At 38.1% G+C, this 14,958-nt stretch overlaps 1 pseudogene; it reads right to left on the bottom strand.

The window, feature by feature from the left end:
- Nucleotides 1–273: 273 nt before the first annotated feature.
- Nucleotides 274–14,958, bottom strand: part of LOC100956863 — a 24,408-nt pseudogene continuing 9,723 nt past the window's right edge.

Here is a 14,958-nt window from a genome sequence, read left to right as displayed (position 1 = left end):
ATTCAAGTTTCATTCAGTCGGGAAGACAGAAGGATTTGAGGCTTTGGTGATAATTATAATCCTCTGGGAAATTATTTTCCCTTAAAGTCAAGATAAGCTCATGTTTGCTGTACTTCCTCTTGACTCTTAAAATCCCTGGTATTGGGTGTAGGTAACTTAAATCTGCAATTAAGTCTGCAAGAGGAAGGTCTTTCCTTCCCAACAAGCCATGGCAGATGATTCGACAAACCTGGGCTCTTGTGGAGGCAGGAAAGACATGGAGGCTCAAGCTTTCTAGTAGGTTGAGGAAGTTGTGCTCATGGCGTCTTCAGAGATTCTGGTACTGGCAGGGTGGATGCTTGCAAAAAGCTTGATGTCGCTGTCAGGATCCATCTGAATGAGCCATGATGGTCTATTCCACAGCTTTCTGATCTCTGCTGGCTGAGGCTAAGAAATATTCTTTTTGTGGTAGAGTTTGCTTTAGTGTCTTTGCAAGTAGCACTCTCACATTTGGAACCCTGTCATTTGCTAAGGTGAGCAGATGCGGCATCAGATGCACAGCGAACTGGTCCATGGGAAGACAATCATCTTCAGTGACAGTCTGGCAGACAAAGACAAAGGCCTGCTGGCCGGACCACTTGGGACATCTGCCAAAATTCTCCACCAGCTCATCGATGAGGTCTACTCCCAACATCAGAGTGTGTGGCCGTGTGCAGCTTCTTCACCATCTCACTGATCAACTTGTAGGAAATCCAGTGAACAGAAGAAACTTTGTCTACACACAGATTTAGAAAAATGGGACATAAATAGCCATAAACATCTCTGGGACTGTAACTTTAGAAGTAAAATCGGCTGTTCAGCCAGATCAGCTTGAAAGCACCAATTTTTACTGTTTGTCACCAATGAAGTTGATAAAGATATTCTTTTGTCAATGTGAAAAAGCTTCAGAAAATCATGCAAATGTTTAAGGATACCTGTCTTTGTCAAGGTCTTTTAAAAATTCAGTAAAAATTGGAACCAGATCTGCAGCTGTCAACTGATCTCCAAGAATAACTGCAAGCTTGTGGATGGAGAAAGTTAAAGTTCTGTGAACTGGACACTGCATGTCTGATGCCAGAGTCTCATAGGTCTCTCTGAGGTGGTGCCAGTTCTGTCTGCAAAGCATCAGGGCCACACCTGGGAGGGCTGTATGCAGTGCTTAGTAATTTCAATGTCTGTGTATGAGAGGGGTCAGTCATAGACAAATACTGATCAAATAAAGCCTGAGGTACAACATCTTAGACTTTAGTTCTTTCTTCACCAGGGCTAAAGTTGCAGCTGATGCTCAAGTCTGAATTGTTAGGAATGCAGCAAAGAGTGAGTCTATACTCTCAACAGCATCACTGATTAAAGACACAGAATCCTTTTTATTTTACAATTTGGTAGCTCACTTTCACCCAGTTTAGCTTGTGAATCGCTTTTCTTTTTTGTACTGCCAGTCTCTTTTTTTGTACGTCCAGGCTAGAAGCACGCAGTGCTGCAGACAGTACGTCCACTTGGGCTTCAATGTCTGGATCATCAAAGTGGGGCTCCAAATTTTCTATCATTTCTTCAAGTTCCTTTCTGGTAGCCATGGTGATGTTTGGTGAACCTGGCATGGGGACTTCAGATATTTAGTTTGGTCTCTCTGGGCTGAGCGCTTCCCCAGAGTCCCAATCAAACTCTGTATCTAGATCTATTACAGGGGGAGGAGTCCTCTAGAAGCAGAAGTTGTACAATTCCTAATCTGAGACAGCTGAGTCTTGTGAACTGGTGCCAACATCAGGTTGTAATGTAGACTTGTAATTTCTAGGCTTTTAAAATTCTCATTATTAGCTGCTTCCTGATTAGATTCTGAGGCAAAGGTACAAAGTAAAGAGCTGACCACACCTGGACACTCCCTAGGTGTTTCAGCAGCATGGACTTCCACTGTGTCCTCCAGTTCGACCATGGAATTACTACCAGTGAGATCTGAAGGAATGTCCTCTGGGACTTCTTGACCTCTGATCCTATTTGTCTTCTATTGGCATATCTTTTTTGAACTTTTGCTTTCTTCCTTAGAATACTAGCCTGAGCTAGATGGATTAGCAAAAATAGATATGAAAGGTCTCGAATGAAAAGCTGCTTGGTGAACCCAACATAAAGGATCACTGATAAGATGAATAGTGCTGATAATTTAGTCTGTTGGACTTCCTGACATGTTGCACGTGAAACTGCCATGAAACATTCAGCACAAGCCTTCTGGCCTCTCCATACGTTATCAGAACAAAGCTGGAAAAATCTGGGCAGCAACATTTCCTCAGTAGCTTGCTGGCCAACTATGCTACAAATATCTCAAATTGGCAGCACAGACCTTTCAAACATGAAACACTTTGCAACCACGGCACATCTCACAAAACCCAGGAAGGATAAGATGCTCTGTAATGCCCTTCCCACCCATGGGAGCCATTGTGCACATTGTAGGCGTGGCTTTTGTTTTTACATCATTGCTATCTGGGGCAATCAGCTCTGAGGATGGAACACACTTTGCTCTCCATGTCAAATCACTCAATTAGCTCCTGCTCCAGAGGAGCCAGAAAAGCTGCCTGATTTGCTTTCCCCACCCAATTGTTCTGATCTGAAGATACCTAACCACAATCAGTAGTATTTGGGAAAAGCACATGGTATTGAAGGCCAGTTTTCGCAACAAAACAATGCAATCTGAGGCAACTGTTCCATCAGCTCGGCTCTCACAGTTGGTTCTGAATCTTTGGCCCATTTGCTAATGTTTTCCAAAATAGCAACACAATAGCTTTCATCATGGCAGACTTCCATCAATGTACCCAGCAAACTCAGGGCCACCATTCTCACTTGCCCCATATTTGTCCAATCTCCCCAGTGGCGTCAACATTTTATCTTGTGAGAAACAATGTCCAGGGATCCAGCAGCGTCCTTCCACAGGTCCTCCTGAAGCAGCAAGAGGTCTGCTGTCTTCTGGTTGCCCCTTTTCTGTGGCCTCTCAGGGATGCTGGGCTACTTGCAGCAGAGCGAGCTGGGGAGCTGGTGGCAGCTGCAGGAAGGTGGCGAGGAGGAGGGCTGGGGCAGTGAGGTTGTACAGCAGGCCAAGGGCCCAGCAGGCCTGCAGTGCATGGCTGGGTTTGAGGATGCCCAAGATGGATAATGTTTAACATGGGATCTGATGGGAGGCATTTGGGTCATGCAGGCAGCTCCCTCGTGAATGGCTTTGTGCCTTCCCCACAGTAATGGATGAGTTCTCCCTTTATTAGGTCACACGAAAGCTGGTGGTGTAAAGAAGCCTGGCACCCCTTCTTCCTCTCTTGCTACGTGACATGCCTACCCCCACTTCACCTTCTTTCTTGATTGGAGGGTCCCTGAAGCTTTCACCAGAACCAGAGGCTGGTGTGATGATGTTTCCTGTCCATTAATAGGCTGAAGAATCAGGAACCTTATAAGCCTCTTTGCTTTATAAAGGACCAAGCCTCAAGTATTTTCATTATAGCAAGGCAAACGGACTAGCACAACTATAAAGGAGAAGATTTATGGGCAGGCCAACCTAAAACTAATTTCCATTGAGATTATACCTTGATCTAGAACAACCAGAGATATTCTCAAAGAAAGACTTAATCAAATTGTGCAGCATACATTTACATATATATTTTTTCTTTATAATGTTCCCAGCATTAAAAAACTTAAATATTTTTATGAGCCTGCATGTTAATTTAACAGATGTTGAAAATCATGCTGCAGTAGTGATTTGTACAACCAAATTAAAATATTTTGTGGTATTTTCTGCAACAATGATTTTCATATGTAGTCCATCGGTGTTTAAATATTATGTTATGTTATTCATTTCTAATTTATATATCATTTATCAATTCTGTTAATTCCAGCTTGTATTTTTTTAGCAATGAGAGATAACTCCAAATTATAATGTATAAAAACTATACAAGACCTAGTAACTTCAGAAGTCTAATTTGATGCTAATGTCAATAGAACAAAAATTGTGTGAAAATCTGAATGATAGCACAGTCTAATTACTAAAATATTAGCAAGCAAGAAATTTTGTGGGATAAACACATGTATTATAATTTGTGAACTATCATATCTTAAGTCAAATATTGCCAGTCTGTTAAGAGAACATTTAGAAATGGGCAATAATTAAATAAGTCACTTGGTCGTTTGCTAACTTTAAATAATACAAAAGATGTAGCATTATACATGTCTTACAATTTTGAGGTGATGAATATATATTTATAAAGATAGAAGAGGAGAACATACTTTCTTAAAAATTACAATATGGGTTTGTTTTTAAGATAGTTTTATTCTGTTGCCCTGAATAATAGAGTGTGATGTCATCATTGTGTTATAGCTCACAGCAACGTCAAATTCTTGAGCTCAAGTGATCCTTTTGCCTCAGCTTCCTAAGTAGCTGGGACTACAGGCATGAATCACCATGCCTAGCTAATTTTTCTATTTTAGTAGAGACAGGGTTTTACTCTTGCTCAGGCTGGTCTCAAACTCCTGACCTCAGCCACCCAGAGTGCTAGGATTACAGATATGAGCCACTATGCCTAGCCATAAAGTTATAATCTTGATTTGAAACTTTTCTGAGTCATGAGATAGAAACTTTCCAGTTTTCATAGACATTGCTGGACTTCCCTGTGATATTGGTATGTGTCCTTTCTCTCAAGCTGTGCCATGTAGTGGTTCCCGATAACCAACTCCATCTTCTGTATATCTTCCTTGTTAAGAGTTTAATACCTCTTAGGTGTTACAATGATTAGGCAGTCCTGAACAGTTGTATGATTACAGTCTGTTTTTAGCTGTATTGGCAATGTTTCTAACACTTCACCATACTTAACATTTGTGATAATGTCTATCAACTAAAATAAGTTCTTTTCTAATATAGTTGCCTTCATAATGTTAGTACTCTTTCATCAGTTCTAGGAAGGGCTCTTATTTGTTTTTTTTTTTTTCTTCATATTCCTCTTGCTATGTGGCCCAGGCTGGACTCAAACTCTTGGGCTCAAGATATCTTGCCATCTCATTCCCCTGAGTAGCTGGGGTTACAAGCATGAACTTGGTTTATTTGACAATTTGGGAATAACAGAAGAATGTAGGCACTTCTGAATCTGTTCTCCATGTCTCTTTCATTTTCTTTAATGTATTTTTTTCCCTCTGTACTCTGGTATATGACATCCATGGTGTAAATTTTTTTTTTTGTTCAGATTTCAAGTTGATGATACTTTCTTGTGTTAATATTTTTATTTGAGATTCATGCTTATGGAAAGGTGTAAGATGAGATGAATTGAAGCAGTTTTTCTATAACCTCTTCACACTGAGATGCAGAGAGGGAAGCCCAGCTAGGGTTGACATTAGATGGCTTGCCTTTGATATGTAGGTGTCTTCCTTTCGTTTATTCTTGGATATCACCAGCCACCAATATATGGCCCTGTTTCTAAACTGAGTCTATATTCAGGGCTTCTACTGCATAAGGACATACTTGTTGGAGATGAAGCTAGGGGGAAAGGGAAATGTTATCTATCCAATTGCTTCTCCTGCACTATCCCAGTCATTCACTCATCACTTCTTAGATCCTCCATCCCCTTTTACTTTTATAAGACACTTTGGTTTCCTTACTTAAATACAATTCTTTGTTACTTTTCATGTTTTGGAGATATTGAAAACAATTTCCCTAGTAGTCCTCTAGAGATTCAGCTTCTTATTTTCTAGTATTTATGTAGTTCTAGTATCCACCCCCTTGTATACCTAATTATTTATTCAGCATAAGTTATTTTCTAGCATGCCTAAGGATCTGTGACACAGGAGCAGAAAGGAGTGTGTGCTGAGAGCACCATGCGAGATCAGATATACCTAATTTTTGTATAATGCTTCTCTGCTTCAAATCCATTAGAGCATTTGTGCCTCACAAGGCTACTTTATTTAAGATTAATATAAGGGCACAAATGATTAGATTACAGTGCTTGAGTTTGTTAGGTAAGGTTCCTGTTGTAGATGTGCCCCTCACCCAGGAGGTGTATCATATACCTTCACATTGTGCCCATTAGGTGAGAGCACACCAATACTCCTCCCTCCTCCCCCTCCTTCCTCTCTTCTCTGCTTTCTCACACACAAGAGAAAAACTCAACACCAAGACTATTTTAAGTAAAAATAAATGAAAAGCTCTTGCTCTTCCTCTTTACTTTCTTGAAATAATTTAGTCCAAAAGCCATTTGGTAGGATTGAGTAAGGTGTTAATTTGTTCTACAAGTAGGGTAGATGTGATTTTTAGGGGACTAGAAGCTCACCTATGATGGAGATACATCCCCACATAAGGGAATGACCTAGAACAAGGTGTGATAGCCTGAGCAGAGATGAGGCAGGAGTTTATGCAGGAAGATAACCCAGAGAAGAATGTCAGAGCCTGAGCAAGGTGTCCTGGACTTTTACTAGAAGGGACACCTTGCAGTGAGTTGTGGGAGCCTAAGCAGTGTGAGGACGGCGTCTGTATGGGAGAACGTAGTGATTGCAGCTGTGATGACAGGAAATCGGTTATGTGCAGGGGTTTTGACCAGATCAGTAATAATTTGGGATCCAGGTTTATTGCTGTCAGAGAGGAGGCTTCAGATGTGGTAAGGGAGAAAACCAGAATGGACCTTTTGATGTTAAATTGGAATTGAAGGTAGTGTACAATCTTATAATTTCAATATAGATAGTTATGTGTGAGTTTGTATATGTGAATGAGTTTATTCCTTTACTTTGTCCACTGTGGGGGTCTGGGAGCAAATACTCCCCATCCTCAATGAACACAATTGATGTTCAGATGCTGGGTTGTAAATACCAATTCTGCTCTAAAATGAAACTAGTGCTTCTTGGAGAAATAGCTGATTCCTGGACTGAGGCAGGAAATGTACAAAATGAGCTTGGAACATCTTGTGCCAGCAATCAAGGAAATACACACAGAACAATAGGATCACGTCAGATGATCTGACACAATTTAGGTATTGAAGTAAGTAGTGGCAGCCATTGGTTATGACACAATGAAGAATATAAATACCTAAGTCAAAGATTGATTAGAAATTGGGATATTTAGTTTCATAATAATGTCCCCCCAAATATTAACTTCAAAGAAAAGTAACTGTTAAGAGAAGGCTAAAAGAAACCATCTAATCATAGTTACCGACACATCACTAATAAGACAAATAAAAATATGTATATTGTTATCAGATGCAGTGAGAACACAGTATCATTTCTGTGATCTTCTACCAAATTAGATTCATAAGCTGAATCTAATTGTGAGAGTATGTCAAAGCCAAATTGAGGTACATTTTACAAAATAATTAGATTGTTATGTACAAAAGTGTGAAGACATGAAAGTCAGGAAAAGACTGAAGATCTCTTCCAAATTAAAAGATAATAAAAAAAATAATAAAGTGGATACCTTTACTGTAATAAATGCTATTGGGACAAATGCTGAATCTTAAATGAGGTTTTAGGATTAAATTATAAGAGCATATCATTGTTAATTATCTGGTTCTGGCGGGTGTATCATAGAGAATGACATTCCTTTCAAGAAAATCCAGTAAAGTTGTTTAAACATTTCAAGTATTTAAAAATGCACTAAAGGATATACTTAATATTCAGGTTGGCAACTTATTCCCAAGTGGCTCAAAAAAATAAAATTACTTTCCATTATCTTACAATCTTTCCATATTTTGGAATTATTTGAAAATAAAATTTAATCTGAATGTATTCCTGTGTATTTAAGAACTAATATTTATTGAATACTCCTCAAAGGGCTTACCATTTATTAAGCCATTCAATCTTTACAGCAACCCAATGAGGTAGGAACTATTAATATTACTCTTCCCATGGTACATAATAGGAAACTGAGGCACAGATGAGTTAAATAACTTCCTCATATTTCTATGACTAGGAAGTGATGGAATTGTGTTTGGACTAAGACATCCACATGGCAAAATCCTCCTTTTGTTACTACTAAGATTCCTTCCGCTTGGCAACTTGAGCTTTTTTAAATAGCCATCTCAGTCTTATATAAATGTTTCTGTAGTGTGGCTCTGGAGAAAGTTGTCTTGATCTCTAATTTTTATATGCATAGTAGCTTCCCTTCCATTTATGAATCCTGCAATTTTCTAAAACATTGCTTCCTAATCCATGTACCATGAATGGAAAGCAATGAATTACTGTAGTGACCCCAGAGTTCTGGGTGCGTGACCCTTGGGACTTGGGGTAGCCATAGCCCTATGGCTAGACGTTTGTGGCCCCTGAAAAGTAGATGAGGCCACAATTTGTCATTTTGTAGGAATACCCTGATTTGATAGAAGGAATCATTTTTAGAATAGTATTCCTCCAACTCTTTGCTGTGTTAGATGATGCAAAGAAAATCACTTGTCTGCTATAAATTCACTGATTTGTCTACAGAAAAATAGAAAACTGACATCAAGTGGAATAGAAAATTAAAGGCAGAATCTGTTTGATTTCTTATTAGACGTCCTACTTTCATCTTATTCTTAATTGCTAAACATTTTTATTCCTAGTGTTGCTATACACACAATGTACAACACATACACTTGTGGTGTCTTCTGTTTAATCAAGTGAAGACAGTTTCATGATTGCAGTTGGTTGAATTATGATGCAGTTGCCGGTTGACAAGTAGTAATGTGGTACTGTATAGAACTATAAAAAAGTACCGTAAAATACTTTTTCATACATGGTACTTTTTTTTTTTTTAGGCTGGAAAATGTAGTATTGCATTGCAGTGATGAAATGATTGCCTTTCTGAAGTATAATTTGGTTGATAATCATAATTTCTATTAAATAAATGTTCAGACAATCCTGCATCCATCACCTTAAATCCATTTAAAAAGCTTTCTACAGGAGCAGAATATATGAATAACTTTTATGTTTAATACAGAAAGTAATGTTGATGTCTCCCCTGATATGAAAATGAGAAGTCTAATTTTAACTAATAATTCTGTCAGTGTTATAAAGTGACTAAAAGAGATCTAGTGCTGTGGGTTTATAATGAATGTATTACTCAGGGCTGCTTCTGAGTGGGAAAGTGATAATTAAAGAATCTTCTTTTCCTCATAACTTAAATATTAATGTCTTCCTTTTTTTCCCTCTGAATGTTCCAGTAAAGCATTATATCTAAGAAGGGAAAGACAATTTCAGAAGGGTTTCAAAGATACAGAAGATAAATATGGTAGCAATTTGATATTGTATTGATGTCTTTGTGTGATTGCCAATTTGCTAACTGTAACTGGCAATAAAGATTCACTTCCTTTAAATTTTTTGCCAAAAAATAAATCCATATTTCTCAAGCAAATAAGAGAGGTGGGGGTTAAATTCATGCAATTGTAGTCTGTGTATCTATTCAAAGGCAATAGCTAACTCCTCAACGTCTAAATCGCTGAAAAATTAGTGAGTACGATCATATAAATGAATGTGTGATAAGAAAGTTATAGAACATGTTAGAATTCTTTTTCAAGTACCTCTTATAAATAATGTGAAGAGAATTGTGCCATTTCGGAGTTTGCTCTCTCTCTGAAGGCTGTATATTTGACCTCGAGTATGGAAAAAGGAAAGGGAATTTCAAGTATCTGATTTGCTCGTGAAATACCTCCTGAGCCCCAGCAATGCACCAGGTTCTGGGATGTAATTATGAACAGTATAGTCAGTCCCTGTGCTCAGATAACCTGTAGATTGACAGAAGATAGAGATAGCTGAACAGACAATTGGTGGAAGGTATATAAATGCTAGGCCAGGATGGACTCAGCAACTGTAGGGGGGGCAATAAGAGAGGTATTAAATATTGACTAATATTGAAAGTGCCTGAATAGGGGGTCAAAGAAAACCCAGTAGTAGTTTTTCCTTGCTTAGTTATGACTAAGCCAAGTACTAATGCATAAGAAGAAATTAGATGAAAAGAGTAAGCCGCGTGCATGGCGGCTTGCAGGCAAGCAAGGGCAGCATTTTTAGGGCATTCAAATAACTTGATCAATTGTATTTTCCTTCCTTGAACACTTTCTACCACTGTTTTCTTTTTCCCATAGGCTTCTTTTGTCCTTGGATTTATGCCCTGTAGACCTTTTCTTTTCAAGGAGGATGTTTGGCTGTTATGAAATCATGGAAGATTTCATAGTTCTTTAATGTAACTCTGGTGACAAGAGGTCAGGTTCACTTTCATCTAATGAGGGTTTTAAGCTTCTGATTTGCCAATATATATCAGAGATCCTTGAAATCACCACAAGACACCAGAATATATACCACTCTGGGTGAGGAGGTCACACTGTCAAGCTCATGGTCCCTCTTTCTTCTCTCTCGGTAATAACCACCTGCTTGTTACAGGATATATGCTATTAGGATGGTGAGAGGGACCTGGCAGAGCTATAACACTAAACAAACAACCTATATAAACTTGTGTTAAAGTTTAATTCTTTGGCATGGACTTGAAATGGAATAATGTCTTTTTCTAGCATGTTATGGCCTGCACTATCACCATAATGCCTTGGGAGACTAGTTCCTAACAGTATGGTAATATCAATGGAGAAAGCTCTCTTTTCTCCACAGTCCTCTTACTTACTGTATATATTTGTTGACTCCTCATATTCAGTTCTTTATGTCTATTGCATTATATTCTGATTCAGCTCTGATATCAGATGTGACCACCACACTATCGAGGTTTGCTGGAGACCCCCCAATGCCCATGGACATCCTGGCTGAGGCTGAGAAAGTAAAAGCTACATTGTTATTTACTGTGGCAGAAACTACAAAAACACCAAGCTGCGGTGCTGGGATCACATTATGTGTTTTGCTTACCCACATCAAACTTTTGACTTAGGTTTAGCATATTGTTGACTTAAATTTTCTTTTCTATCATCTGGTCACCAGATGGCCAAGGAGAGTACTTTGAAGGTGACCATAGTGAAATTCAGTGATAAGGTATATAGCACTTTTTCTAGGATAGATTTGTGAACATAATTGTTTGACCTTGTAGATGTTGCTACTAATCTACGCTTCTGTGATATATTATACTGATGTTTGTCTAGTGATACAAGGCCATCTATTTGTCTTTGCTTATTATCTTGCTATATCTTGTGCAACATTCTAAACTAGTCTGATCTTTTTGAATTCTGTAAGTGGACTAATATCTTTGGTATGATTTTTCTTCTTTATTTATTTTTTTTTTTGCCTTTACATGATTTATTGTTTCACAAATTTAGCAATACAGGGACATAGGTGGAGCCCTGGCTGTGGCACCAGTTCACCTGTAAAGGTTCATGTGGGAGCCACTGCCCACTTACAGTGAATAAAACTGCCAGGGGATGAAATGTAGATGAGTCTGGGTTTCTGGTTTTGGCTGGAGCTCTATACCCACCACTTTGAAGACTTCCCATATAACCTCTCCTGCCTAGTACTCTCCTCAGCTTTTCCCTATTTCAAGTCTTTTTCCCTGGAAAATGGGATAAATCAACTATCCCTAACCTTCTAATTTATCTTCAGGGATCCTAAGGTGCTTTATCCAACCAGAGTATCTTAAAATGTAGTTTTTGTTCATTTCCTGTCAAGTACCACTGAGTACAACGTGACCTCTCTCACTGAATCAGAGGAGACATCGTTACAGGTCTGATGCTTCATAGTCATCTCCTCTGTGAGGACGTCTTGTTCATTGAAGTGTATTTGGTTTGCTGTGTGTTCTCTTAGGTGGCAGTGCTTTAACTTTGGCAATATGTGAGGCATCAGACAGGACATAGCACAGGAAACCTTACCTTTAATCCTCAAAATGCCCATTACTGCTCAGAGATGACATAGATTCCCTGACTACTCTCATACCTGAGGCGGGCAAATCAGCTCCTCTGGCCTTTCCTAGGGCAGAGTGCCTGAAGATGCTACAGGCTCCACAGGTGTCTCTCTAGTGACTGGTTCTCCTTCATGTAAGTGTGCATTGCACGGGCTCATACTAAAAACTGATTCCAAAGAAGCTGAGGTAGTGCCTGAGAATTGTCTTCCAATGGCTGCCTCCTTCTTGGTGCTCCTTACCCACGTTGTGTGTTACTTATTTTGGGTCCATTAGTAGGCTATTTGTCTCAAGGGTTTTTTGGCATATCTGAGGTTTGCTATGGATTGAAATAGATTCTGGTGGCCCCTTCTCTACACTGGTAATAGTTTTCTTGGTCTTCACATTTGATTACCCATCAAGTTCCACAAAGCAACCCCACCTAGTGAGTAAGCCTCTAGGAATAGGAACTATGTTACATCTCAGTGCAGCCCTCCTGAAGCATATTCTGTTTTTTTTTTTTTTTAAATACATGTCTATCTCTTTGTTCCTCATAAAAAGGGTTATACACAAAAAGTGCCTAATATTTAGTTTAATTTTTTTATTTTTTTATTTTTTTGTTTCAAGTTAATTGAATGTACAAAGAATTAGGTTACAATATTTGCATATTATAATTGCATCCTGCCCCGAGATATGTGTCCTCCCACCCTCCCACCTTGTGCCCATTGAGAGTGTACCCATCCCCCTCTCTCCTCCCTTCTCTGCTCCCCCATTCCCCTGCCACCCACCTTGGATTGATTTGAGTTTTCCTTGATTTGAATTTTCCTCTTATGTGGATATGTATTAGATCATCTACTGCCTTCATAATAAAATTGAGTACATTGGATTTTTCTCCATTCTTATGATACCTAACTAAGAAGAATGTGTTCCAACCCCATTCAGGTTAATACAAAAATGTAAAGTCTCCATCTTTTTGCAGTTGAATAGTATTCCATGGTATAGATATACCACAGCTTGTTGATCTCTTCCCATATTGGTGGGTCTTTAGGTTGTTTTGACATTTTGGCAGTTGTAAATTGAGCTGTGATAAACAGTCTAGTGCAAATGTCCTTATGATAAAATGATTTTTTTTTTCTTCTGAGTAGATGGCTAATAATGGGATTGCAGTATCAAATGGGAGATCTAATTTGAGGTCTTTGATTCTCCATACTTCCTTCCAAAGTTTAATAGTTTTAGTCCAGACTATAGGACTACAAATGTGTTGGTTCTATGAATTGCTTTTGCACAGTTTGAGTCTAAGTTGCAAGTGTGCACATCAGCTAGATAATGTGCCATGTATGTGTCAGGTGTGGTTTTTGCTCCTCCCCTTCTTTCTCCCACTTGCTTGCTTTATGTTGAGTTTTACTTTCATGTGTTCATGTACATGTTGGTTGATTCATTCCAGTCTAATAGGAATGTACAGTGTTTGTTTTCTATTCTTGTGATACTTCAGAAGAGTAGTCTCTGGTTCTATCCTGGTTGCTGCAAAAGGTATTAGTTCACCATTTTTGATGCCTCAGGAGTACTCTGTGGTATACATATACCACAATTTATTAATCCACTTGTATATTGATGGGCACTGGAATTGGTTCCGCATCTTTGCAATTATGAGTTATGTTGCAATAAACATTCTAGTGCACATGTCTTTTTGATTTTTTTCCCTTTGGGTAAATACCCAGTAGTGGGATTACTGGATCAAATGGTGAGTCTACTTTCATTTTTTTGAGAAATCTTCATACTGTTCTCCACAGAGATTGTACTAGTTTGCAGCCTCACCAACAGTGTGTATGTATTCTCTCTGCATCTGTTGTTTTGGGACTTTTTGATAAAAGCAATTCTCATTGGAGTTTTATCTTATTGTGGTTTGATTTGCATTTCACTGATTAGAGATGTTGAGAATTTTTTCTTTAGTCTATTTCTTTTGAAAAGCATCAAAAATTGTGAACTAATATCTTATAGCAACCTGGATAGAACCAGAGACCATGTTCATGTCTTTTGCCTACCTTTTTATGGGGGTTATTTGATTTTAGTTGAATTTTAAAACATTCATGATGAAGAGGGAGAAGTTTAGTTTCTCTTCCATGTACTTTATTATTTACTCTTATTCATGTTATTGCTATTAACATAATGATCTTCATACTCTTTGTAAATGTTATATGTGTTGGGATTTTGCATTATGCTGCCTCCAGCTTTGATCTTTTCCAAGCAGTTAGTCAATGAGGAGATGTAATGGGAAATATAAGTCAATATCAAACTTATTTTTACTTTATATTTGAGCCAGGAAATAAATATAGATCTTCACAGGTGAAATGATAGTTTCTGCTAAGTTATCTAGCCCTCTCTTTGAGAACAGTTAATAAATCTTAAACCGAATTCATTCTTAACCTTAGGATTTTATATATCTATTTCCAGCAGGAACCTGTTGGAATACTATCATTTATTGGAGTCTGGAAGGAGTAGTAGAGGACGTGGGCTAAAGCTCTGACTTTTTCAGTAGCCTTGTTTCTTGTATATTTTTATCTTTTTCATTTAAAAATCATATAATCTCAATTCACACCTTACAAGTACAATGCACACATTCTGGGTGAAGGGCACACTTATAACTTTGACCTGAAAAGTACAAAAGCAAATTATATAACCAAAATGTGAATACCCCTGTGATATTCTGAAATTAAAAAAATCATTATCTCCTACTGTAGACCTTAAACTCATTTTGAAGAACATCAGATTTGGTTATATAAAGCCTTAATTAGTGGACATAATGACAGAATTTTGTTATCTGTTGTCAATAAAACCTTACTGTAGTTATATCAAACAGTGTTCTTTAATTTTTTTTTTTAAAAACCTCTTTGATCTAAAGAGAACTGACTTACATAATGAAATATTAACTTGCTCCTAACTAGACTGCTAAAATTTGAGGATATTATATTTGGTTTATTTTTCAAAAAAATAGAAAACATACTAGAAGAAAGTGCAGGGAAAACCCTTGAAGATATCGGCCTGGGCGAACATTTTATGAGGAGAACACCCCGGGCCATTGAAGCAACATCAAAAATACACTATTGGGACCTGATCAAACTAAAGAGTTTCTGCACAGCCAAGGACACAGTAAGTAAGGCAAG

The sequence above is a fragment of the Otolemur garnettii genome, unplaced genomic scaffold (genome assembly GCF_000181295.1).
Source record: "Otolemur garnettii isolate 467f Iridium unplaced genomic scaffold, OtoGar3 scaffold00005, whole genome shotgun sequence".
Lineage (NCBI taxonomy): Eukaryota > Metazoa > Chordata > Mammalia > Primates > Galagidae > Otolemur > Otolemur garnettii.
The sequence above is the reverse complement of the archived record's forward strand: the minus strand, read 5'-3'. Positions and strand labels throughout refer to the sequence as shown.